We start from the raw sequence: 24,525 nt of genomic DNA, 5'->3' as shown, positions 1-24,525 counted from the left end.
ATTTTGGCAACATGACGAGATCACTGGTCTCAAAGTTGAAGAAAAAGCAGACAGCATTGAAGGGCCTGAAAAGAGCATACAATTGTTAAGTATTTAAAAGTGGGCACTCGTCGTTATTATTTTACATAGTCAGGAGGGAAATGCATGTTTACTTCAGTTTTGAACAGCATAGTTACCTACCTTAGATTTCTCATTTCTGCACCAAAAAGTCATTTTAATTTCAAGCAAAGCCACAAAGCATTATTTCTCAAAATACATATGTAGTTGATTGTTTATTTACTTGGCTTTCTCCTCACTAGACCATGAGCCTCTTCGACGACAAGGACTATTTCCTATTCATCTTTACATCTACTGCCTAAGCACAATTCCTGGCACAGAGCAGACAGTATTTGTTAGATGAAAAATGTAACTACAGTCCGTTAAAACTTTACCAGCTCTCAATATTCAAGCTTTCTAATGCTCACCATTTGCATCTTTTCTTAACCTTGTTCGACTAATAAAAACGAGGTGGGTGGGGAGAGGATTTTCAAACAGCCTAGTGTATAGTATATCCATGTTTCAACATAGCAAAGCCTCAAGACTCTAGGGAAGTTTAATTATCAAAAAAAAGAAAGAAAGAAAGAAAGAAACCTTTATTTATATTTCAACTCAGAATTGCACACTTCCTGAAAATGTTCCTCTTGTTGGAGGTCTGTGGACTGCCGTGAGCAAATAGAAACTGCAGACATGGCCCTAAACTCCACTTAAAATGACTGTATTTATTATTTTTATTTTTATCCTCATTCTTGCCATTGTTGCTGTGAATGGCTTGGAACATGCAAAATATGCTAAGCAAGAAACACAGCCCATACCTGAAGAGTTAGCAGTTGAAAGGCACAAAGAGGTACAATGGATTTAAAAGCCTCTTGAAGAACAGCCTTTTGCTGCAGAGATGCCAGGCCAGACAGTATGTGGCAGGAAAAGAGTTGGGGAAACTGCTTTAAAAACCTATTAACTAGGAATGTGAAAAAGCAGGGAACAATTGGGAAAGGAAGGAGGTGCTCACTGCTTAAAAGGCTTTTAAACGTGACCATATTTTTGTTGGCTTTTTGCCTGCAACCTAAAATGAGGATGGTGTACTGAACGGCTAGCTGGCTGTTGAAGGTGGAATGAATGGGAGCCAGGCTAGGAAGTCAAGGCTGAATTTTGAGATGTCACTCTGGCCTGCTGCATGCAGCTGTTGAGACAACTCTCAGCAATGATTAGTGAAGTCAACACAAAATTCAGTCAGCCTGCTCAATCACCCTTTCATTCTGGTGTTTTTCTTGATCCCATAAATATTTGCCTATGTGGTCTTTGCTGCAGCTATTAAGGAGTTAATAAATTAGCCAGCCAACAGGCAGGAATCAAGAAAAGCCACAGAACTTAGAATTGAACAGCTGACAGCAGATTCTGCAGGTGCAAGATGAGAATCAGCTCTGCATTTTCTCTGTAGCACAATTTTCTCTGTCTGGGCTGTGGCCTGATTTTCTGGTCCCTTCAGGACAAGCTGAGTTATAAGAGAAAATTCCAGAGGGTCTTGCTCTATGATCCTCTGAACTCTAACCTTCTTTAAAAGGGAAGCAATCTCCTTCTGTGTTTAGACCGATAATATTACATATTGGCGGTGGCCTTGTAAGATTTTAGTTTCATGTTAGGAAAGAAAAATACTCTAGATGCCATCCTACTTGAATAAGAAATGGCGGATTACACTGCACAGCACAATGAATCAGCCTCCTACAATTGGGTGTCAAGGGGCGAGCCCGCATACGTGTGTGTGTGTCTCTGTGTGTGTGTGTGAGTGTGTGTCTCAGGCAAGTGGATCACTACTTGCCTTGAATATGTAAGTACCACAGCAGATAGTAAGGTCCTAACAGAGTAGGGGAAAGAAGAGAAATGAAGTGCAGTAAAGTGTATATTTCCAATAAACTAGTTTATCACATTATTCTATCACTCCATTTGCTGATAATGGACATTCAAGACTAAACTCCACATTGTGGCAGTTCTCCCAAATCCTTTTGACTCATAGGGATAAAAATACTAATTATGTGATACTTGAAAGTGTTCACTATGATCTTGTGATGAACAAAATAGTCCAGTGTTTCTTCTCTAAAGGGCTTTGGGTTCCTGCAAGTGGGATAGTGACTGAGTTGATTGTTAACAGGAAAATTAATTAGATTTTTCTTTACATTGGTGACTGTGACCTACACATCCAAGCCCTTTTGACCAAACTCTTTTATGATATATATATTTGGAATAAGGATAGAAAAACTCAGATCCGAGACATTTTTTCTAGATAGACTCTGAGAAAGACAGATAAATGCCTTCAGTTATTGACAGTCAAAATGGAAGTTAGTGCCTACTATTAAATCTCATTTTGGATCTTTTTTTTCTCTAAGACCTGCTTTACATCCCTAAAATCCTATGCTTCCAATTTCTTTTTCTAAAATAGAAGATCCTATGATTTAGAACATAAAAGATTAGCTACCTTCAGAAACACTGGCCTTAAGAGAGCACTGCAAAAGTTTCCCCAATCCAGAAATATCTTTTCAGACTTTGGGGGCGGGGGGTCTATAATTCTACCATTAGAGATTTGAATATTTAGAGTAAGTCTTTGTCCCTTAATGACAAATTCACTTTCAAAACACAGTAACATTGGGTTGCCTGGGTGGCTCAGTCATTGGGCGTCTGCCTTCGGCTCAGGTCATGATCCCAGGGTCCTGGGATCGAGCCCCACATCGGGCTCCCCGCTCCAAGGGAAGCCTGCTTCTTCCTCTCCCACTCCCCCTGCTTGTGTTCCCTCTCTCACTGTGTCTCTCTCTGTCAAATAAATAAATAAAATCTTTTTAAAAAAATGTTTAAAGAAAAACAAAAACACGGTAACATTAAATAAACATAAAGATCCAAAAATATGTGTACAACAAATATAATGTTTAAGTATTTATGAGCCAAAGATTAGAAAGGAATATAGAAAATTTAAGTTATTTATTATGGTGTTAGAGTAGTAGTATTATAAATTACATTTTTCTTTTAAATTTCCCTTTCACGTGCTTGTAACAAACATCAATAAGGAAAACGAAATATCAGTTTTAAGGACTAATACAGCTTGACCACTGTATCTCTCTAGCTAGGAACTTAAAAAGTAAATACATACAATTTTAAAATAAAAAATATAAATACTCTCAGTGAGCACACACTAGATTTAGGAAGAAAAACATAACACTCAGCAAATATTCATTTACAAGTTAATGTATATTTATCATGAGGAAGGCACTTTGTTGGGCGATACAGGGGATACAAAATGACCAAGATGTGTGCCCCACCTCCCTTCAAAGAGCTTTTGGCATAGAGCTGGTAACTTTTATGAAAGAACACATTATTATTATCAGTCATTAGTACATTACGGTGAATCCATTTATTAGCCATTTGTTTCAGATTTTGAAAAGCAAAAAATGGAGCAATCCTGGGACACTACCTAGGGAACATCAGCCTGGATTAAGATACTTAATGAAGGAAGATGAGGGCAGTGGGCAAAGCGGGGAGAGGCCCGAGCACAATAGAGGGACGAAGATGAGAGCATGCTAACTGCAAACTGTGTCTCTTCCAGGGGGTTGATCAGAGCTAGCTCGGCCTTCTAGGAAATGATTTTCAACATAGGAAATGGACCCTAACAAAGTATTATTCCTATCAATCAAGGTGTGCAGGTAATCAAAGAGGGATATTTATACACAAATCTGCCTTTATATTCACAATATAAACTTTGAAATAGTATGTCTCTCCTTATAAATCACCACTGTAGTGAAGACTGTTAGTCTCATCACTTTTGAAGCTGATATTGCAGATATCCTTGTGCTATTATTCTGTTCCAAACATTTAAATCCAGATGGAAAAACTAATGCCCCTAAGGAGTCAAATTCATCATTAAAAATATTTTTCAAGGTGTTTGGGAAGTGGATTACTTTCTCTTTTTTTCCCCCCTTTTCTAGATGTCAAAATACATTGCTTTCCCCTCACTGGTAAGGAAATATGGCATTGAGAAATCTCAAATGAACCCACTTTAACAGACTTCAGAACCATAGTACTGAGCTATTATTTTTAAATGTTTCTCTTTCCAAGACCCATTTCTTAACAGCTGATCACTCTCATTAGGAAGTACTAACACTCACAGGCCCTAAATTGTTATTTGGTCCCTAATACTCCATTTGGTAATCAATATCCTCTGTTGCTCCTCCCTGTAGTCCCCACAGCCTTATTCTCTGTCACTGTCTATCACGTTTTTCTCTTTCTTTAGTCCCTTTCATTTTTAATCCTTCCTTTTGGGCCAACTTGTCTGCCTTTTATATCCATTTTATATCCATATTTACTTCCTCCTTCTCTTTCTCATCCAACTCTTTCTAAACCTTTAGATTATGAATACTGACATTTGTGACTCAATTTTTTTTTTTTTTTTTTTGCCATGGTGACCTCCCGGTAATAAAATCTCCCTTCTCCGCAAGATTGTCCTAAGAAAGTATAATTTTAAGCATCCACAACTATTGCCCAAATAGAGATTCACTTCATTTGATTCTTCATGTGCTAAATCAAATGTGTTCAAGAATATGATTTCCTGGGACACCTGGGTGGCTCAGTCAGTTAAGCATCTGCCTTTGGCTCAGGTTGTGGTCTCGGGGTCCTGGGTTCGAGTCCCACATCAGGCTCCTTGCTCGGGAGCCTGCTTCTCCCTCTGCCTGCCCACCTACCCCCTGCTTGTGCGCTCTCTCTCGCTCTCTCTCTCTCTGACAAGTAAAAAAAAATCTTTAAAAAAAAAAGAATATGATTTCCTACTCCTATTCTCATGCAGTATTTTTGTGTGCATCCCCTTTATTATACCTTTCTGTTGCAGTGTGGAACTTTAGCTTTCTGTGGTCTAGTCTAAACTGTATAAGGGACAGTGATAATGACCTTCTGACCCTACAGTTCTTCCTGGGTATGGGTAGAATTGATAGCAGTTTTTCAATTTCTCCCTTGTCTTTGCTTGAACATACTGGAATTACAACCTCTGACAAAGGTAACATCCCTTTTGTAGTGGAAACAAAAGGAGTGTGTAATGAATTGGTTAAGATTACATTGCATGTTTAGATGATGAAATCCAACTGGAGCTCAATTCCTTTATTTCCTCTAGCTGGGCCTGGTCTTTCAATAAGACATTATTGACTGGCATCTTCCTCAGAACAGGTGCTTTGGAATATAGTCTTGCTGCTTCGAGTTCTTTAAACTGAAAAACAACTATAGGATAGGTCAAGGGAATCAGATATGAGACAATAATGCCCAGTATCTTAGGATGAGCACTGTAGATGGTCCATAACCAGGTGGCACTAAAATAATGAAGGATCCTTGGGTTTATATGATGTGCTGACCCTTTTCAAATTAACTTTAGATGGCAGGATGTGAATTACAGTTTTATATGCCATTTCTCTGCAAATTTCTAGGACTGAGAAGAGCAAGGAGAGAAGAGGAAGACAAATTTTTATGATTCATTACTACAGACTTTGCGGTACTGACATTATAAAATGAATTTTTAATCTTTATGAATATGGAATCAGTTAATGCCACAATTGTGGGGTATTAATAAATTTTATATTTTTATCACAAAACATCATCTTTGGTTGCTCTGAATCGCAAATTATGGCCTCTTTCTACCTTTCCTCTTATTTTACTTGTACTTTTGCCTTTACTTAAAAAAAAAAAATCACTTAGAATTTTTGCTTAGTAAAATACCAATATTGGCTGCAGAAAATATTTAAAATGTGTGTTTTCAAAGAATTATCAGATTGTTTATTCATCTTTGAGAGAAAAATGATTCTATTCATCTCAATTGTTTTTGCCAAGGACTGTAACACTAATTTTACTCTTTCTAAAAATTAAAATAGCAAACAGTTTATATAAGGTGTTGATAATTACCTATATTATTGTACTGCTGTGACAGATGTTGGCAAAAAAGCCTAAAATGCCTACAGCTGTGCACTCCATGACATCTAGTTTATACTCAGACAGAAGGCTAACAGATGTTCTGAACTGTCACTTTGCCTAAATGTTTTTTTAAAGTCTAAGGACCTGCTTTATAATTCACCAGGGTCTGGTTTGGTTTCACAGAGGTCCTCAGAATTCCCATCTGTGACAATTACTGTTAAAGACATTGATAAATCAACCCTTGTGTTTTCCCTCTTCTTTAACAAACAGGCATCAGTTTATATATGGATTGTGCATTGTAAAAGCTGTTTTTTATATACATCCTAGTTGTGAAATTCTCTCCTTAAACATAGATAGAATTGGGTTGCCAGAAGTCACGAAGATTTGCTTTGAGCATATGGAAAGTGAGTTTATTTTGTGTAAATGGAAAGAGCAAAGAAAAATCATCCATTCTTTTCTTTTTGCTAAATTTTATTCACCTTGGAAGTAAATGTTAACAATTTCTAATGAGTTATATTTTTCTAGTGCATAAAAAGTGTTATTTTTATTTTAGCTATTTTTGTTTAGCCTTTTAATAACTCTGCTCGTAACAATAACTATTAATTGTGTGGTCTATTAGAATGATGGAAGAACAAAATAAATGGCATTCACATAGCATACAGCACATCTTTTCCTACTTGACACCCTAATACTTCCTCTTCCCAAACATACCTTCAGATCCTTCATACAGAATTACTGCCCCGTGCAAAGGCCATCAATGCCTTATTTGCTATTGCTCTTAATTTTAACAAGCTGGATTCCTGTAGTACACTTGCTTAATAGTTTAAACATTCTGTTAACAATCGGGTGTTTGGCCTATCCTGTTTCTCCTCCTTCTGTATAGAAATATAACTCCAAATAGTACATCTTTCTGGGTTTGTTTCTAAATTAGTCCCCACACTTAATTATGAGGATGAGAGGGATGCCTTATTCCTCTTTGTTATAGGCTAAGCTCTCAGTAATCCCAAACAAAAGAGCCAGTTCTGGAAGATATAGGATTTGCTAGCAGGATTATGGTCTCATAGATAATGATGTGCAGTCAGCAGAAGCGAAGCTTTATTTTAATTCAAATAAGCTAGTAAACAAACCACTGACAAGTCTGCTGGTGAGAGTAACTGGCTGCTCTTGCCACATTGGCAGCTAAATTACAGAAAATCTATTATACCCTGTTCACCATATGTTTAATTTAATACAAGATACAAATTAAACTATCCACAGTGCCTATTAAAATAACAATACTTTTTTTATATTTGAATGTCTTAAAAATAATTTCTACTGACCTTTTAAAGGGTGGTTTTGATATAGGTGATTATCTGGAGGGGAAAGGTAGTTACTAGAAGGCAAAAAATTTAATTGCCTTTCTGAGAAAATAAAAATATAAATGTTCCCTGGTTTGCAGTTGTTAATAAGGTTAATTAGCAGGCATGTGTTCCGTTATTACTATATTTCCCTCCCACCCTTTTGGTTGCTGAGGCTGGGGTTTTAAGAGTGATACTTAGTTTGACCTATATGAGTCTGTCCTCATGAAATCATTACCTTGCTCAAGCCAGCCTATGGGTAGCCTTAAACCTGATGCCAGCTGAGATGTAGCTTCAGAAAATTGAGTTTACACTCTTGGTCCAACTTGAGTATGGCACAGAAAAAGACCTAGACTTTTATAACCCCTGCCTCAAGTCAATCTCTTCATAGCCAAAAGATCCTAAGGAGAGCCAGAATTAAGAGGCTGCCATCCAGAGAAGGGAAAGAAGAAAAAGACAAGACCACATACTATTCACAACCAATTTCCTACTGTACCCACAATAGTCAGTAACCCAATGATGCTTGCTGGAGTCCATTTGGACTCTGTCCACCAGATTCTAAAGACTGGCCTGGGTTTTAGAATTATAGACTTAGATTTGAAACCCAGATCTACTATTTCCCAGCTGTGTAACCATAGATATTTAACCCAGCTGGATCTTCCCTTACTCTGTTAAAAAAAAAAAAATGCGGGGGAAGGAGGTAATAGTTCCAATCTTATAGGATTATTATGAGAATCAGATAAGAGAAAATATCTGATAAATAACAGATGCTCACTAACGGTTAGTTCCTTTCCTCTCTTTACCCTCAAGCAAATAGAATGTTGCTCTTTTCTTCAAGGGTGAAGGGAGAATGATAGGAGAAGGGCTTGGAAGGAGAGGTGTAAATAGAAATTCTGCCCAAAATCATTTTCCTGGGATCATTAACTCCCTTCCACAGTCAAAACCCTAAGTGCTATGCTCCTTTTCTCCCAAAATTCATCGCAATATTTACTCTAAGAATATACCATAGGCCACCCAGACCAACTGCCTATTCTTGGGCCTCTGAAATAGAGGAACAAAGAATAATCACCACACTTTGGGATACTTTTTCAAACTTTTATATACATGCAGCTTTTGCCCTGGGTCTGCAAGTGTGCTTATGGGGCTACCCTATGTGAATTTTGGTTCAAATATAAGCCTATCAAATCCAAAGGTGTACTGGTAGTTACAATATTGTATAAGGTGTACATTTGGAAAATATCCCCAGTTTAGGTTATTCTTGAAGTCCAGCAAATGACACTATTTTATCCAAAATGCAAGTTAATTTATCTTAGGTTGATGCAAGAAACAATTTCAGGAGTATGGTACTGGTAAAGATATGCCAGAGAGACAAAAGCAAAGATCCCATGGTCCCTTCCCCTTACTCCATTACCCTGTTACTCAGAGGCTGAGAGCCTAGAGACAAAAATTTCCATTTATTGAAACTCTGAATTATTGGTAAAGTAAGAAATTGGGGGGGAAAAAAGGTCACAAAATGCGTGGTATATTTTAAATATTTAACATTTTAAAATTAATATTGTTAACATAAACACAAAACATGTGATTGCTTGTATAACTTCATTTCACATATAACAAGAATTTTTATTTTTTTTTAATGTTATTCATTTTTTTTTCAGTAATCGCGACACCCAACGTGGGGCTAGAACCCATGACCCCCGAGATCAAGAGTCTCACGCTCTTCCCATTGAGCCAAGCACCCCTATAACGAGCAAATTTAAAAGACGTTATTGATGAATGCGCCCCATAGGCCTTTCTACTCGCTCCTCCAACATTCCTCTTAGCTATAAAAGCACACCTCTTTCTAGACCCCAGTGTCTGTCTTAGCATGAAACAAAGGCTGAGGGAACCTGAGAGAGTTCAGAAGTTTTCCCGCGGGGAGGAAGGAAGACCCTGCTGAGTATTTGGCCACTAGGAAAGCAGGCCACCTTGGAGCCCGCACTCCCACCTTTGCCACCTGGGTTTTCCAGGTCGGGCTGGCGGGCCTGGGGGCCGCCCTCCTCCGAAAGGGCGCGTCTGCGCCGCTGCCGGGTTGGCGCGAGCTTGGTTCCCGACTTTCCGTCCCCGGAGCCCCGAGGTGACCAATGTCCAGGCCTCGGGGAGATGCACGCCTCCCAGCGCTCCCAGGACTCTCCGGAGCTCGCGTTTCTACACGCGACGCACTAGAGAACAAACCACACTGGCCACGCTGTGCGCTCCCGCGAAGGAACAGCGATTGCCAACGTCACTTAGACATTTGAGCCTCGCGTCCGGGGGACCTTGCCCGCCCACCCGCCGGCCCGCGCCTCGGAGCAGCCCAGAGGCCCGCGAGGCCCGTGGGGAAGGGCGGCCTGGAAAGCCCGGGCCTGCAGGCGGCCCCGAGGACCCAGGCTTCCACTCACTCGGCCGGCGCCGCCCGTCCGTCGGTGAAGGGGCCTTAACCTTCCCTCTCCGGGCCGGGCCGGGTGATGCAGGCCTCGCGGGCCCGGAACAGAGTCGCGCGGAAACACTGGGCGGAGAGCGCGGGAAATGGGGCGGCGCGCGAGGGCCTGCGGGCCGATGGGGGCGCGGCTCCTCCCGGGCTCACGGGAACCCGCGGCGGCCCGCCGGCCGAGCCTCCGCTTACCAACGCGAGCGAAATAGGTCAAGGCTGACCCATCCCGCAGGGCCCAGAAAACCGAGAAAGTCCGCGGGGTCTGAGAAGGCTCCTTCGTTCCCCCTCAGCCCCAGGTGCCCCTCGGGTTTCCCTGACCACGGAAAGGACCGATGGGGGGTGGGGGTGGGGGGACAGAAGGGCGAGGCTCCGACTAGAAGCTTATTCCAGAGGCTTTGAAAAATAAGGCTTCCAGTCCTTGATACGCGCGCTCGCTCTCTTGGGTTAGAGCTTAGAATCTGCAGAGCTGGCATCAAACCACGTCCTTCCCCGGGTCGTGTCCGGCAGAGACGTCTGCCTGGCGGCGCTGCCCATTTTGTAGTGTGCATCAAGTGGCGGCGCAAGTGAATAATGGCATCGAGGTGGGCGAGTTGAGAGGAGCAACACGTTCCTAGTCCCGTGGTATATTTAATAGCACTCGCCGTTATAAGCCTGCACAGATGGGGGAAGCAGCCGCCCGCTCCGACCTGGCGCGGCCGCTCCTGTGGAGCCCCGCTGGCGGGTGCAGGGGAGAAACTGCTGGCCCGCCGTCCGCCCCGCGCCACCGGGCCCCGGGAGAGCCCGCGCCGGGAGGCCGAGACCGCAGAACCCGAGCCAGGCGGAGGGTCCGGGGCGGGGCGGGGGAGCCGTCCCGGTCCGACTGACTTCCACGTGCGAGAGGGTAGAGCGGCCAGTTAGTGGATGATTGATTGCTTGGGGAGAAGGAAGCTGTAGCTTGCACGGTAGCTGGTGGCTAACGCATGACACTATGCCATCTCTGTGAAAGTCGTGATGTGTATGGCCATTGGGTCGCTGGAACATCTAGACCCTGATCGTGCGTACAGGGTTTCCTTACAAGCAGCACTCGCCAATTTAAAACCAGGTCCCGGTTGCCCCTCTTGCTAATCCTCTCTGCCATTAGTTCGCATAAATCCTCTTTTTTATGTCCTTTCTACCTTTCCTTTCCCTTTCTCTTTTCCTTCCATCTTTCCTTCCTCCCGCCCTCCCGCCCTCCCTTCCATCCTTCCTCAATCTGAGTCGTTCGTGCTGAATGCCACTCACTCACCGGCATCCCAGTCTAGGAGTCTGGGGTAAAACCCCACATCTCCCCAGGACAGCTTCGGGCTTGTAGAATTGGAGAGCGCTGCTTTGGCCCCAAAGCACGTCTCAGTAGTAAAGTTTCCAATTCAGAGCCACCTATAAACGCCCATAACTCAGTTCACACGGACTCCCCAACCTCATTAGAAAGCCGTTTCCACAACTTAGAATCGTTTTGGTAGTGTGTGTTTGCTCTGAGAAAAGGAGCCGACCGGTCAGCTTAGTTTCTGGATACAGAAAGTTTATTTTAAAAGCAGTTTTCCATTTGCAGAGGCCTCGTTCTGGATTCCCTCACCTACCAAGACAGTTTGTCCCTTTGGCCCTTCACCTTAACACATTACTTTTTTTTTTTTTTTTTTAGTTCAAGGCTGAGGCTTCCCCCATGTCAGATAGAATGTCACTGCATTCCAGCATTTGAGACAACTTTAGGGAACTTGCCTACAAAACGATCTTCCTGATCCTTCACAAGAAAATGAGGTCATTTGAGAGATTTTAAACTTCCTTATGGCTGGGATTGAATGGATTTAACTGATAAAATGTGTGAGGTTTACTCACCTTTAGCCACCTTAGGCTACTCACTGATGCCTTCCTGTCTTACAGACTTAGATTCAGCTCCAAGCCCCTCCCTCAGTGGAAAGAGGACAGCAATTCCAATTCTTCTTTTAGTTCATTAAAAAAAAAGAAAGAAAGAAAGAAAAAAGAAACATAGCTTTATATCAGATTGGGGCATCTTTTATAAGTTTTGATGTTCAGAAAAAACTATGACAAGGGAAGCAGGAAGAGATCATTCCAGGTTATTTCAGTGGATTACTTTTTTAGTGCAAAGTTATGAACACTGGATTAAATATTTACATTTGCCCTCTCCCACTCCTTTAGTTGGAAGAAGTGTTTCTACTATTGACTTTCAGTTTTGCATAATGCTCCCTACCTTTCATTCCATGCCAGAAGTCACAGGTACACACTCCTTAGCCTGTTCTATTAAAGGTGGCTCTTGATTCACACTCTTCATTTCCCCTCCCCAACACACTGACTCTTACTTATACAAACACACTTTTCTTGATTTAGAGAGTGTTGGGGTGTGCATAACTTTTTTGGTATTGCCCTTTCATTCTTCTCAAACTCATATTAAGGTGTTTGCCCTGACATATAAAATGAATTATTGAGGAACAACCATGTGAACATTTGTTTAATTTTCTGCCCCCCTTTCTTTTGCGTTTGTTTTTCAAGTTTCATAGGGAAGGCTGTTAACAGGTGTCTAAGTAATAGTCCCCAAGAATCCCTTATTAGATGACTTCAAGACCAGATGTAAACCAATAACATTATTGTTTCCAGGAGGGAAAGTAGAAGCGAAGGTCGTTTTGTCAAGAGATTCATTTGAGCGTTTATCTTTCTTTTATTTTGACTGGCTTGTGGGAAGAAAAGGAAGACTAAATGGGGCGAAGGGCAGAGTAAGAGAACCCAATGAAAACTTGTTTTTATGATTAAAGCCATTTTCCCAGACTATTGTCTTGCTACAAGTGACAACACACAGAGCCCAAGTCATGAAAGTGGATTACTGTCACTCTGGGCTATTGGAGGCCTGGAGAGCCCTGACATTAATTCCTATAGAAAGGTAGACACACCTAGCCATCTCCCCCTGCAGTGCCCTCATTGCCTAAGGGTTTGAGGCTCTCTCAAAGTTGATACTGACCTCAGCTAGGTCTAGGTGGCAGGGCTTGCCCGCCTAGGAGAGGCAGAGGCTCCGAATGGAACCGGGGAGGAAGCAGGGTGGCTGTAAGAACAAGCCTGAGGGGATGGGGCGCTGTAACAGGCGGGCTGTGGCCACCAGTACCCTGGCAGGATAGCAGTCAATGAGTCAAAGCTAGCTAACAGTGAATGAAAGAGAGCCAAGAATGGGACCCTTTGGGTGCTAGAGACTAGCCTTTAGCTTGTTCCACTCCTCCCCCTGGGCTCCCATCCTAGGTTTTCAGGGTTGGAGATCTAGCCAGAGGAGAAGGCAAGCATGGTAAGAAAACATGCCTAGCCCCCCGTCCGACATGCACGCAGGGGTGGGAGCTTGCAGAGATCAGGAGAGATACCTCAAGTACTCAGTAATCTGTGTCTGACTCATGCAAGTTGTGCATGGTCAACAGGGGTGTGGGGAGGGGGTTGGGAGGAAAGCCTCATTTTCTTCAGTCGCTCCGTCTGGGGTTGTTGTGTCTCCTCTCCCCCAAGCCCATCTCACCCCACCCCAAATGGAATTGAAACTCCATTGCCTTTGCCTGCACTGAGCCTAAAAACTCAGGATTTGATAAGGTTACTGCACCATTGATACAATTGCAGATTTTTTTTAAAGCCTCCTCAAAGAGACAGATGTTTGGGCTGATTAAAAATTGAGGAGGAAACCTGCAGCTGCACCAAGGAATAATCTATTGGACAAATATTTTAATAAAAAAATATGAAGAGATCAGCCCGACCTTGCAAGGTCTTCTGCTTTAAAAAAATCTTTATCAAACCCCTATTCTATGGCTTCAATAAACAGAACCCATTACCTCACGGCATCTTTTGTTGGCCCCATACAAGAGAGAACAAAATGGTTATTCAGGGGAACGCTTTCGATTTTTATTGTGGGTAGCCTGCACAAAGAGCCGTGTTATTGTATTTAAAAGAACCATCTGTAGCAGAAACAATGGCATCAAATTATCTTTGAATACCCACTGAAAAAACATAAAGCTTTTTTTTTTTATTCTTCTTCTGTACGGTGGGGGGATAGAGCAGTGTTAGGATAACTGACTTTTTTGTTGTTCTCTGGGTGCATTCTTCTCGCTCCCCCTCTCTCCCCCTCACCCTCTCACTCCTCTCTCTCTCCCTCTCCCTCTCTCTCTCTCTCTTTTAAAAAATCAGCCATTTGGGGTTTTAAGCCATAAACGATTTTTCTTGTTGCAGGGGATTGCAGTGGCAAAGCTAGGCTAGGTCTTGGAGGCTGGTGCAAGGCGAAGCGGGTGAAGGCAGGAGGCTGATGGAGAGACTGGGGGGAAGAAAAGCCGAAATGGATTCACGGTGCCTTGGATGGAGGACGAGAGGGGAATTGCAAGCTCCTTCAACTCGTTCTGTCCGGTGAGAAGTGATCAAGCTTGGGCTGACAAGAGGCTCAGGAAGCCCTCACGTTCTTTCGCTTTTTTACCTGCCAATCAAACTGCTACAAGACAACACCCTGATCTGGCATGGACATGTAAGTAGCTTGCAACCCAACTTTGACATTCACTGCTAGCTCACTCCTCTCCGCCCACCCCCCCCACTCCCTTTCTTCCCCTCTCATTCTATTTTTTTTTTTTCTTTTGACCTTTAAGAGATCTGGTAATACACCCTGTGTGGCAGGCATTTAACACAGGCAGGTTTAAGTCTGAAAGCGTTAACTTTTGGAATTAAATGCTAATTTTGATTTCTTTAATAAATGCAGAAATGAAGACATTATTTTATTCTCTTCTGAACAGTTTTAGTGCTGAACATAATCAGTTGCCTTGCAAGGGTGTATGTGTTCCTTTTTGAAAATGAAGAAATCCGTGAGCCCCCAGAGAGAAATGCAGAAATGAACATTTCAGGCTTCCATCTTAAAAATGTCAAATTCTAGCAGCTCATCCCTACAAAAAAAATCCTTCTCCAGACCAGGGTTACATAGAATGGAAAGAGTGATTTGAGCCCAAAGGTACATATCATTAAGGGGTTGCTACTATTTCATCTGGCGTCTTACTATTGTGGGGGGGGGGGGGGGGGGGGGGGGGGGTGTGAAAAAAGAGAAGGAAAGGGACATGGCAATACCTCATTCTTTATAGAGATTGACACTGAGGGGGCTAGAGATACAAGAGGACAGGATAAGCAGGAAATATTACCTGAGAGAAGGAATCACAGAGCATGGCGGAGCTGGAAGCTAGGAGGGCTTCTGTGGGAAGTTGTGCGAGAGGTGATGGGACTTGCTCTCTGGCGCCCTCTAATGGCAATCTGAACCAATGTTTTACTTTCTTAATTCAGTACTGGGAAAAGCAGCTGGGTTTTTGTTGGTGGTGGTGGTGGTTTTTCTCTGCAGGCTTAGAAACTAGAGACTATTAGTGGAGTAAATTGACTGTTTTCATCCCAGAAACTTATGTATATGCTTTAAAATTATCAATGTTTTCTCCTCAAACGTCTCCTCTCCCAAAATTTTGTTAGACTAATAGAGGAGGAGAGGCTATTGGCAGATTGACCTATGGAGGGTGGCCCATGCCCAATTGTAATTCGGAGAAAGGGATTCCTTTCCTACCTGAACAGCATTCTGACTCTTCTAATATACTGAAGAGGTCTTGGGGGCTGGTGGGGGGGATGATTTGGAAATTGCAGATTCTGACACAAGCTCATTAGAATACAATTTAAAGGGGCCTCTTAGGAACCTCTGTTATTGTGATATGTGGTGGTCAGGGGGCTTTCCTTCCCGCCTCCTTTTTCTTTTTTCTTTTTCTTCTTTCTTTCGTTCTTTTTTTTTTTTTTTAATTTGGTAGATAAAGGTTAATCTTGGGCTGAATGATAGAGCTATGATTGACAAGAGAAAAGGTGTTGAGGGCAGGTCGTGCTGTCTTATTTACAGCCCACTGCTTGCTGTAGAGTCTTTGTTAGGACTGGAAAGCTAATTTAGTGCTGATCAAAAGCACCACAGAGTTAAAGAACTGGTAATGACTGCTAATTTCATTTCAGCCTCATGCATCCCCAACTGCTGTAATTAAAGACACGCTATTTAAATACAGGTGAAGGTTTTTTTTTTTTTTAAGTTAGGGTGGGGGGTGGGTGGATTACAATATTATTTAGATTTCATCTTATACATGGGTGTTATGTAGTCCAACATCAGATTTTTTTTAGAGCCGCTTCTTGTCATTTATACCTGCAGCATCGGCAGTTGTGAAATATGTCAATCACACAAAAGCCACTGTTTCAGGGAAAAAAGGGGGAGGATGCAGAACAGTAAATGTTTAGGGGGGGATTTAAATATTTGGGTCTCTTATTTTTCCCCTTCAAATTAATAGCAGGGCCTTCGAAATAGCTAAAGTATTTGAAACTTAGGGCAGGGTTAACAGGCCAAAGGGATCAGTGTCAGCTTTTTAAGTACTTCTAAAAAGATCATGTGAACAGATGGAAAAATATATTTTTAATTAAATAATTTCCCCCACACTGTAGCTGCAGTGTTGGCTCAGAAACCGTGTAATTCCTCAACCAATAGGAGTTTCTTTATAAGAACATCAAAGGATAAAAAGCTCTACATTTTCGTAGTTGGTTAAAATTGATAACCCTCCCCCCCACACACACACACCCAAAAAAAGAATTTAGCCTTTAATCTCTTTTTATCCACGAAGACTAAAGCTCTGTACTCGACCCCGCGAGCGGCTCTCGCCTTCCGGGGCTGGAACCCGGCTCAGATGTGAAGCGGCGCTGAGCCGCGGCGCAGGTTCGTGACCAGCGCCCCCTGTTGGACACAGTAGGAGATGCACAGCGCCAGTCCTGGAAATCGCGAGAACCTTGCTCTGGGGTTAGATAAAACTCTTTATTACCCTCCAAAAAGGAGATGAGGCGAGGAAACAAGTTTTTATATCCTTGAAAGGTAATATAATTTAATTCAATAAAAAATAAAAAGGAGATGATACAATTTTAATTCAATAAAAAATAAAGACTAACCTATTCCTTCTCCTCACATCCCAGTCACCCCCTACCCCCTTTTGGGTTTGGGACTCTTTTTAGATTCTGAGATAGTAAAACAGGTAGAGAAGCATGATTAAAAGAGAGAGAGAGAGAGAACTTTCTTCGGTAGCAGTGGAAAACCAAGCAAATTACTTCTCCCATTCTGTCCACGTTAAAAAATAAAATAAAACAAAACAGAAGATGCTGCTGCTTGCTGTTTTAACGTTGTCAGCAGCATCTTGAATGCCCTCCGAGGTCCTTCAAGAATTGTAACTGAGTCCCTGAGTAAACGAAATAACTTGCTCATTTTTTGTTTATTTTCAGAGTGTAATTAAGAGGCCAGTCTCTGCTTTGAATGTTTCCCATCCCCCAAACCAATCTTGATCAAACTTTTCCTTTCCGGGATGGCGGTTAAAGTCCAGATATTTTTTAAGAAACAGGTGCCTGACACCTTTCTTCTTTTATCTCAGCATCTCAGCCATAGGATTTCAGGGAAGGTGTGCCAATGGTAGAGTATTTTCTTTTGAAATTCAGCATTTTCAATGACCAGGAATCCAAATTATCCTAGGAGAAGAGGAGTATTTTTACACTTCCAAAAGTACCTGTCTACATAAGAAAGAAGTTTGGCTTTTTCTTTGGTGAGCAAGTAAGGGTAAAAGTACACTTTGAACTCTTTCAGAAAGATAAACTATAAAAATGACAGATCCTCTGAATGTAAAATGATGGGAAAATATGGGTTTGTTTAGGTGTTTAAAATCAAATTGAAACAATTCCAGTGTTAAATGAACACATGACCTCAACAAGGTGTTTTATGATTTTGATCTTCAGGGATGTACTCACAATTTTAACTTGTAGATAAAAACCTTAAGAAGTTAAGAGGTTGCTTTTTAAAAATTTCCCTATGAAGGAAACCAGATTAATTTTCATAACAGAATTACTTTTTAAAATATTTAATACTGTGGCTACGCAAGTTTAAGTTGATCTTACGTTTATTCCTCCCACCTGCCCAAATCAGCGGGTCCGAGATTGTGTTTTCAGGGGAATTGGTGTTCAGTGCGATGAGAGATGTCTTCTCCATCTGATTCCAGAATCGAATCTCGGCTTGTGTTTCTCAATAAATGACTTTGGATACCGTGGCAGGAAAAGAATCAAGGCTTTGATCAGTTTTTACCCGGAATCCTATCGAAATGACGGGCAAGCGGGATTCCCTGCTACAGGCAACCCCACCCTTTGCTTTACCAAAAAGCAAAACAAAACAAAATTTAAAAACCCCAAAATAAACAAAAAAACCGAGTCCCCGTTACCGAAGTATTAAGTCCGGGCCAGTTTTGGAACCAGCGCCAACAAACGGTGCGTGACAGCCGCGGTCCAAGGCTGCCGGTGGCGTGGGGAGGCCAAAGCCAGCAGAATCTTGGAGGCGACCCGCGAAAGGGGATACATGCCTGCTATTCGGAAGTGATGTCGAATTTGCAATACCAGTGCCCCGGAGATGTCGACCCCGTTCCGCCACCGGGGGTCCCAACCTGGGGGGTGGGGGCGGAGCCGCACCTGGCTGCAGGCGGGCTGTGTGTCCCCAACTTCCCAGGCCCAGGGAGAAAGCGCAACCCCTAGTTTATGAAAGAGAACTAAAGAAGTGGGTGGCCTAGGCCTGGGAATGCCACCCAGCTTTCCCAGCGCAGTGTCATTTCTGTGGTTTCAGGCGGCCTCAGCCCCTGCCGGAATCCCACGCCCCACTGCTGGCCAGCGGGAAGGCAGCCCTTCCATCTTTGGGGACTGGGGAGGGGGCAGCGAGTGACTGACTCCTTAGAAGCAGGCAAAACCACCCGGCTGGCAACGGGCCGTGTTTTTCTGCAGCAGCAAAGAGCCCTTTAGGGGTGGAGCGGGCATTTGGGGTCTCTTGTCTCAGCGTCCAAATGTGCCTCTTGGCTGAGCGCCCTGCTTTACAAGTAGTCAATCTTGCCCCATTCAGAGGGCAATCCTGGAGGATGGGCCGTGCTAGCTTGGGCCCACTGAGTCTGTGCCAAGTTCCCTCTCCCCTCTCCCCTCCATACCTCAAGCCCTTCCTGATGAACCCAAGCCTCACTATGAAAGTCGAGGTATGTGGCTTGGAGTTTGGTAACTATTTGGGGGTGGAGAAGATGATTGATGACTGATTGATTATTAAGACCAAGGTTCAAGGATGAGCCCTCATTTATTAAATGTCCTCTTTTGCTTTGTTTTTAAGCTTTGAAGAGCCTTTATCGTTCCCTTGACCCAACCCTGAGACAGACAAGGCGCCAGGGAGAAAGCCCAGCCTGGCTTGAGGGAGCTGAGATATAGACAGATACTCATCTCTCTACCACTCAACAGGCCGATAAGCTCTGGCAGAATCTGGGTCCTAATCCAGGGCCCAGCTGCTATGTGGGTTGCTGAAGGGTGTTGACACCACAAGTACAACTTGACACCACTGAGCCCACGGTGCTTGTCAATAATCTGTGAATTAGGTGCAGAGATTGTCACTGTAGATCATAACAGTTTCTGAAGGACTCATTACAGCCTATCGTTCAATGATCTTCAAATTAAGGAGGGGGGGTGGGGCGGGAGGGAAAAGGAATGGGGAGAGCCTACAAAAAGGGAAGAAGGTTGGGAGGGGAGATAAAAGTCAGAGCCCCAGCTCTGAAGGAGCCTTTAAAGATTATCAGGCTAGCCATCTGAGAATTCCACTGGGATGGGTTTGGAAGCCCAATTCCACCTGAGCCAGGGCTGGAAAGGGGCACTGGAGGGTGAGCAGAAGTGGGCCCCTGGGAAGGCGGACTTCTCAGACATTTCTTTTGAGGCCAGAAGAGCTTTTGGGAGAGGGCTCCAGATATCAGTGGGAGGCCTTGAGGATGCCAGGCCACCCAGGATGGGCGTACACTTTGCTTTAGAGCACTTTCCAGGGCTAGCCATAGCCGCAGCTCTGAGAAAAAGTGGGCAGTAGTTTTGTTTAGGGCTGATGGTGACTGTAGGTGATTTTTTTAAAAATGCTTTGCTTTCAGCTTCTTTTCATACAAACAGGTGAAAGACTTTCTTCCTTTTCCTTTGATAGTATTCTTGTCCCTCACACATGTAAAGCTGATCAAATTTCTTTCCCCAACTTGCTTTTTGAGGTGCCAAACACCTCTGCCTTCTGAGGTAGTTGAGCGTTGTCACTTTTTGAGTTTGTGTTATGTCTGGTTGTACTTCTGGAAAGGGAACTTGAAGTAACACAGAAGCAGTGTGCACCATGAGATCTCCAGAAGAAAGAAGATGAAATCCCACTTCAGCAGTTTGGAAGGAGCCAGACTAAGGGAGAGATGTTCTCCCCCGTTGGTGGATTGCCGGTGCAGTGAGTGATCAGCCTGGCATGCACGGGGGTGTCATTCATGAGCCACTAAATATGCTCTAGCGAAATCTTAAGGAAGCTTTAGGTTTGTTTTTCCCACAAAAGTTGTGGTCACAACTAAAGGAAATAATCACAGTTTGGAGAATTTAAAACAATCGTCTTTTTCCTAAAATCAAGGTAACAGTCCTAGTCACTGGAAAATTCAGGTTCTAAGGAAACCCTGTTCCTTTGGTCTGATTAGTTGCATAAGATAGTGTGGTCAATCAGGGAGATATGTATTTAGACTCCCAAGCAATGATTTAGAGGTGTGAAAGGGCCATGGGTTTGTTGGCCCACTTGCAGTTCCTGGTGCTCTGTTTGCCTGGTTTTGTTTTCGTTTTTCATTCCTTTCTTCTGAGTATTAAAATCAAAATCATAGTCTCATTTCTTTTCAGGGTAACTGAAAACCACTGGTAGGAGGCTCTTTCAATTTTCAGTTTGTCTTTTTTTTTTTTAAGGGAATTTCTATTTAAAATAATTAGATCATTTAATGGGCACACTGCATTTTTCCCTGGACAACAGCTGCAGTGCAGAGACAGATCTTATGTTAAAACTGCTTGATAGTTCAGAAATGGAAATGAAATTGTGAAATGTGAATCCTTTTTTCCAGGAAATATTTGAGCTGGAATATATGAAGGAGGTACATATATTTGTAATACTAGAAGCAATATGATGATTGTTATATATAGCCCTGAAGACATACACAAGTGATTATATATTATTTTTGTTGCTATAATTTGAAGTAAGGGGGAAATATATTAGGTTTTCTTTATATCATTGAATTCTTTTTAAAATGTATTTATTTCATCAGTGGGAATCAGATGAAAGAGAGTGAGTATAAAAAGGAGCTGAATTCAGAGCAGCTCTGCATTCCTTAGGTTTCAAGGGTCCTTACAGCTCTTGAGTGAAATTATTTGGTGAAATTGGGTCTGGACTGAAATAGCATTTGTTATCCCCTTGTTCATTTGTTATGTGTAATACCACTTCTGGAAATTAAAGGCAAGGTGCTGAAGGGACAGACAAGAAGAAAAAAATATAATTAAGCAATTTTAAATTGCCAATCTACCATGCATCCATATGCATATCTATGTCTTACTAAATAAAAAGGGATAGAGATATATGCTTGCTCTTTGTGTCATCTAGAAACATTTATTATAGTTCCTGTCAATAATCTTTCACACTTCCAAAATCTGACAAGTTTGGCAATAGGAAGAAAATGGAGGAAATGTAGACGAAAGACTTTCTATCATTTTGAAAATTGCTTTATAAAGATTGCAATATCCCCTCTAGGATCTTGTGAGGGATCCTTCACAGTCTAAAGCAAGTGAAGTTTGATAACAGCACAATTCTATTCTAATTTTTGCTCTTACTTTCAATATCCTAACTTTTTCCAGCTTCATATAATTTTGGAAAATATGTGATGCTTTTGTAAGGAAAAGAAATTCTTGAATGCCTTTCTTTACCTTCATTTATCTGTGTTTGTTTCATGTATCTTGAAGAATCAGGTGTTAATCATTCTAGAAGTCTTGTGGCATGCTCCAATTTGGAGTGATTGAGGAACTTTTTTTGCAATTTAGGGGGAAGAAGGAAACTTTTTTTTTTTAATTGGCTTATACCAGTCTCCTTACTCTATAGTTCTCAGTTTTCTTGTGTTAGGGGATAAATATCAATAAAATTTCATCTTACCAGATTGCACCAGCTTTGTCCTACACGTTGGAATTTTATTTTTGGCTTTTAAAATCAGAAACTTTTCTTGGGTTGCCGTACTTCTTCTCTTTAGTTTATGTGCCTCTTACCACATCACTGATATGGTCTCTTTTACCGCAGTATGGTCACTGCTGTGGGCGCTTTCAGTGGAGAAGGCTGGAAGGTTAGGATCCGGAGGAAACATAACAAAAAAGGGAGAAAAAAAAACCCCTTCATTTGGCCAAATCTGGCTCTTAATATATTTAACCACTTCCAGAATTAGAAAGCCTTTCTGTACGTTTTCTTCTGTTTTTCTCTTTTTTTCCTTACGTAATGAAATTAAAACTTTTGGAGCCCACAGTTGACATTTTTCAGAAAATTGAGTTATCAAGGCAGTAATTATTTCACGGGGAGATAAAACTCTCATAGCCCTAACTGTCAAATAGGGCCCTTTTCAGATTTTAATTACAAAATAAAATTAGTCTGCTCTTCCTCGGAATGGTTTGTGAGTGGTTAAACAGAGCTTTCCCCCCAATACTGGTGGTCGTCAAACTCTGCTAATTAGCAATGCTGAGAAATTCCAGTTAACAAGGACATTCTCCAAGACTCTGCAGGTTCCCTGCCGTTTGCCTTCATTTCCATAAGAAGATTAAGAGAGGAGGGGAACACACTCAAATGCAGATGCAGAAAAGAAGCGTTTTTTAACAAGCATCATAATAGTAAGATGCTTGGCTAGTTCTCACCTAATTACTGCAAGTTAAACCTCTATTTGCCACTAAGAAGAAAAAATAAGTCTACAGTCCCCTATCTCCACAAAATTGTTAGTTGGCTTCAGATATAATACTTGGGGAGGGATGAGGGGAGTTTAGGAGAGAAATACCAGTGCAAAAGATAAAACTGAGCTACACTTAATCAGTTAAGGGTTTTTGGCTAGGGCCTATATAATAGAGCAAAATTAAATCAGAATATCCTAGGAGTTAAGCATTTTTGTTCCTAATTTCTAATCTTGCTCTAAAAGGATGCAGCTTTTTGCTGCCCATGAAAGGGAAATGTTATACTTCCTTTAGATTAAGCACTTTAAATTTTCATACATTGTGCCAATGGCAACATTTTTAAATTCTTGAAGGATGAAGCACCCTCTTCCAAGTCTTATTTTGATTCCCTAGTAGTCAATGGTGCATTGTTATTAGTACTGTAGCCATCTGTTATAAACCTAAAACTGTGCTGCTTCTATCATCTATTGTGATTATTAAAGTTATTATTATATTTGGGGCCAGTGATAGTGCCGGATTGAAATAGAGTGGCCGGTGATCTGATTTTTTTTAATGCATATGTTCTAAAAAATCTAATGAGAAAATTGTTTCTGCTATCACCATCTTCTTTAATCTTATTTTCATAGCACATTATTATGCATAAATGCCAGCCACAGTTAGTTTATTGCCTTGATAAGTACAGCAGGCTTAATTAAAATAAAGCTGTAAATAAATGCAACCAATGATAACACAATTGTAATGTATTTCCATAGCTTATTTATATGATAAAAGCAATTAACAAAAGACCTAGCCAGCCCCTTTAACCTCTTAAATGCATTATTATAGAGTTCGGGCACAAACAGGCATCTGAGAATGTATAAAAGCTTTTATATATTATCCCAAGGAAAAATTTGTGCCTCTTCCTACTACCCCTTGAGAGAGAGGGAGATTAAAAAATTTGCTACTGTAACCATTCGTTATTAAAATATTTATTTTAATACATATACTCCACCATTATCCACATCAACCCCTTGGGTTATTTTTCTTCAGACTTAATTATCCATAAGCTTTTTTAAAGTTTTCGGAATAATGCTACTAAGCACAGACCAATGCATACACAATCATGAAGTGAATGCTTGGTCTGCCCTTCGTGGCATCTGGACAATCACAATTCATTCATATGTTGAATCTCATAATTTGTACCTATTTTTTCCCATAGTTTAACCTCCTACTTATCTGGAGGTTATATGTACATTTCTAAGTTAAGCAAATTAAATCTGATTCTTATGATTTGGTTCCATGGCTTATATGATATGTTAACTTTTCTTTTGTTTAGATTATGTGTAATTAGTTGGATCTTCCTCCCATTCCCCTCATTTTTTTTTCCTTTAATTATTTCCAAACACCTTTTAAAGGTAAAAGCAAAACTGTAGTCATGGAAAAGCGAATCTACCAGTAGGGGGCGCACCAGCTACATCCCTGAAACCAGACGCGCTGAAAAGCCAGCCTGTGGCTGCCGTGTTGTCTTCTGAGCCTCTAACCTTTTCTCCTTCCTCATGTCCATGTCTGTTTTTAGCTTAATAAACAGAAGACATTATTTTGTTTTGAAGAGTGCCATATATTTATCCGTTTCGAGGAGGGCAGTCTCACTCTTCCCGGGTTCCCGAGAACTAAAACAAACCATAACTTGGAGAAAAAGAAGAAACTGATGGGGGAGGGGCGGCTGATTGGAAATAATAATTTATAAAGAAAAGGATTGTTTTTCTCAACTTTTCTGGCTTTGCAGTGAGCATACTTATTTTGAGTTGGACAGGAACAGAAAAGCCTGGGAGGGCAGGGATTGGAGAAGTTGGAGGGGGGTGGTGATGGTTATGGGAAGAAGGTTAGTAAGGAACAAAACAATGCAAAGTTTTGTAAAGATAATAAATGGAACGTGGCCGACAGATACTATTCAGTACATTTTCTTAGGGTGAGTAA

The 24,525-nt window shown here is 41.7% G+C and overlaps 1 long non-coding RNA gene across 2 annotated transcripts; it reads left to right on the top strand.

Moving 5' to 3' along the window:
• Positions 1 to 793: 793 nt before the first annotated feature.
• LOC110582584 lies at positions 794 to 24,106 on the top strand. Of its 2 annotated transcripts, none has more exons than XR_002480455.1 (3): positions 794 to 883; positions 13,975 to 14,260; positions 20,569 to 20,676. It is a non-coding gene; the product is annotated as an uncharacterized LOC110582584 (long non-coding RNA). The 2 variants fall into 2 exon arrangements; XR_002480456.1 differs by lacking the exons at positions 794 to 883; positions 20,569 to 20,676 and adding exons at positions 4,887 to 4,899; positions 23,964 to 24,106.
• Positions 24,107 to 24,525: the final 419 nt, after the last annotated feature.

This window comes from Neomonachus schauinslandi, chromosome 1 (assembly GCF_002201575.2).
Source record: "Neomonachus schauinslandi chromosome 1, ASM220157v2, whole genome shotgun sequence".
NCBI classification, from domain to species: domain Eukaryota; kingdom Metazoa; phylum Chordata; class Mammalia; order Carnivora; family Phocidae; genus Neomonachus; species Neomonachus schauinslandi.
The sequence above is the reverse complement of the archived record's forward strand: the minus strand, read 5'-3'. Positions and strand labels throughout refer to the sequence as shown.